General features: G+C 39.1%; 1 long non-coding RNA gene across 1 annotated transcript in view; it reads left to right on the forward strand.

Moving 5' to 3' along the window:
* The first annotated feature begins 1,743 nt into the window (after positions 1-1,743).
* Positions 1,744-3,002, forward strand: part of LOC111868081 — a 7,019-nt gene continuing 5,760 nt past the window's right edge. The window contains exon 1 of the long non-coding RNA XR_002843453.2: positions 1,744-1,862. This is a non-coding gene — a long non-coding RNA (uncharacterized LOC111868081). The remainder of the gene's footprint in view (positions 1,863-3,002) is intronic.

The following is a 3,002-nucleotide window of genomic DNA, read 5'->3' on the forward strand; positions in this document are numbered from 1 at the left end:
ACTCGGAGAAAACCTGCCCACCACAAATCCAACTTGACCAGACCCAGGAATCGAACGCGGGCCGCCGCGGTGGGAAGCCAGCGACTAACCGCTTGAGCTATGGCGCGACCACGTAATTTTGTAAGTAGAGCAAACACACAAATATAAGATTTGAGGTTTTCACGGCAGTGACTATGAAGAATGCCGTCTTTTGGGATGTGGGGCCGTGTAAATCTCGTGTCAACCGACGTTTCGGAGGAACGTATCACCTCCATCTTCAGGGTAGATACAATATCTACACAGCGCTACGTCCCAGAAGACGGCATTTTCCAAACAAGCCAATATATAAAGGCCTATAGGCCTACTAGATAATTAGCTTTTCATCGCCTGGATTTTTTAACTAAACTTACCGAAATCATGAAATTTGTGCGCGAAAGATATTATATAACTATGTAGAAACTCTCGCTTGATAGTTGCAACTACAAGTAGGGTTTATATCAAATTAACCTTCTATGTTGCAACTTCAATGAATTTCAGGACAGACTAACTACATGGAACAAAGTCCTTCTTGAGAGGCTAATAGTTCCTCAGTTAGTTATGAAATTACCAGCACGCTATGGAACACGAAAGTTAATTACTGTGCTCTTAAGAACTCTCCACTGGCTCTTATCCTGAAACAGATGAATCTAGTCCACATTTTCTCATTCTTATGCTCCATTTCAACATTATTTTCACATCTACTCGGTAGCGTAGTTGGTTGATGGGATATGCTACAAGCCGGAAGGTCGCAGGTTCAAGTCCCGATGAGGTCATTGGATTTTTTTCAATTGACCTAATCTTTCCGGCAGCAGTAGGCCCTGGGGTTTACTCAGCCTGTAACAGAAATGAGTACCAGGAATAAATTAAATAATTTTCCTGGCGAGTAAAGCGCTGCCGGTGCGTAAGTCTGACAACCTTACCGCCATCTTTGAGCCGGTTGTCTAGATAATGTGGGACCCTCAACGTCTCAAGCCCTATGGGATTTCACGGCCTGGTACAAGGATAGCTTTACTTTTTACTTCTTCACACCTAGGTGTTTAAGGTAGACTTTTCGTTCAGGTTTCCTTATCAATATTTCTATACGCCTTTGTTTTCCTTTTCACATAAGCTCCATCCTATCCCCCTAAAATATTTGATAAACTCCATGTAAACAATAACTTATAAATTCAAAATCTTAAATGGCACATGGAAGTTAGGCCACTGCAAGAAATGGAGATGAATTAGTTTCGCTTATCTTTAATTTAGATTCTATAAAAAAGGTACGATATATTATTTTATTTTCGACAGCCGTTCTGTATGTTAAACAACAAATATACAGCTTAATTTTTCATATATTGGAAGCATGCGGACGGAATTTTCTTTATATATGAACTATCCTGGAGTGGCTTAGGAATTACTGAACTGCTATAAACCAAAAAGAAACAGTGGAAACACAATAACGTATTATAATATAAATAATATGTATGCAAATGATTTCTACTATAGTATCTTATATTTGTATTTATTACGATTCTAAACTAAGAAAGAAGAAAATGTGCTTCATGAATTATGTTCGTGATGTGACACTTAGCAGGAAGCTACTGACAAATGTCGTCACAGAAGTCTATTGAGGTGATGTGTTAAAACGGTCGAATAATATTGACCTTGATCACGTGCTAATGAATTCCAAGAAGCCTTTATCAATCTGCCAATAACAGTAAACATATTCAACAAGTTGATAATTCAAGTTCTAACCAGTAGCTAAGACTTCATTAAGGAGGCAGGCAGAAGTGTGCGCCCAGTAAAGACACAGAAACACAAAAGAAACAGAAAAAAAAAATTGAAGTGAAAAAATCAGTAGTAATGTAAGTATAGCTCTGCTTAATTGCTAACAATACTTGAGATACAGGATTAGTGTTATATAGAATAAAATATAATTTAAAGGTAAGAAAGAGAGCAACTGAAGAAGTTTTTGATGAAACAAACGTTTATGATAAAGATTACATCTACAAACGAAACTTCATATATTCCGTGACATGATGCTTAAATTCATATTCACTGAAGAACATTTACCACTATATCCACCAAATTAGATACTACATGTATGTGTTATTACATAAGACAACCGCCAAAACTAGGAGCCCTTGTAATTTGGTGCACTCTATATGATTTTATAGCCGGTCACTGTAGCCGAGTGGTCTAAGGCATGAACTGTCTTCGCTCGCTCGGAAGCCGGGATCGTGGGTTCGGATCTGTTTCCTGTGAGGTACGGACTGAATTCTTATATATTATTCTTATACACTGCCGGTCACGGTAGCCGAGCGGTCTAAGGCATGCACTGTCTTCGCTCGCTCGGAAGCCGGGATCGTGGGTTCGATTCCCACTCGGGGCATGGATGTTTGTGTGCGTTTTTCTGTGTTTGAGTACAGGTATAGGCCTTGCGACGAGCTGATCACCCTCCCAAGGAGGCCTACCGAATATGTAAGATCTAGAAAAACCGAAGTCAACGGAGTTCATGGAGGTAGGCCTAGGCCCACTGGGGCTGTAGTGCCGAGGTGAAAAAACTGATTTTATAAAGAGACGAATGTAACTGAGCTATTGACGTGATTTTGGTGTTATTTCTCATTTTTACGTTGAATGTGATCATCGTTAGAGGATAACAATATCAGTACCTCACACAATCAGTTATGTTTACTATACTTGCGTGTTTTAGAATCATAATGCAACCACTTCAGTTTTATTCAAAAATATACATGTATAATACGTGTATTATAGGCATCTAGTCATCATGAACTACAATAATATTCCATTTAAATATTGTGACTTATTGACAACAACTCATTCATTCATTCATCAGTAATCTGTCAGACGACAGGTCCACAGTCTCTTCCAAAACAGTTCCTCCACTTGATGCGATCTAGAGCTTTCTCCTTCAAATGACAGTATCCTCTTCTGCCCCCAAGGTCATCCAGCATCTTCTTACGTCTTCTTCCTCGTCTTCTTGT

Source organism: Cryptotermes secundus, unplaced genomic scaffold (assembly GCF_002891405.2).
Source record: "Cryptotermes secundus unplaced genomic scaffold, Csec_1.0 scaffold97, whole genome shotgun sequence".
Lineage (NCBI taxonomy): Eukaryota > Metazoa > Arthropoda > Insecta > Blattodea > Kalotermitidae > Cryptotermes > Cryptotermes secundus.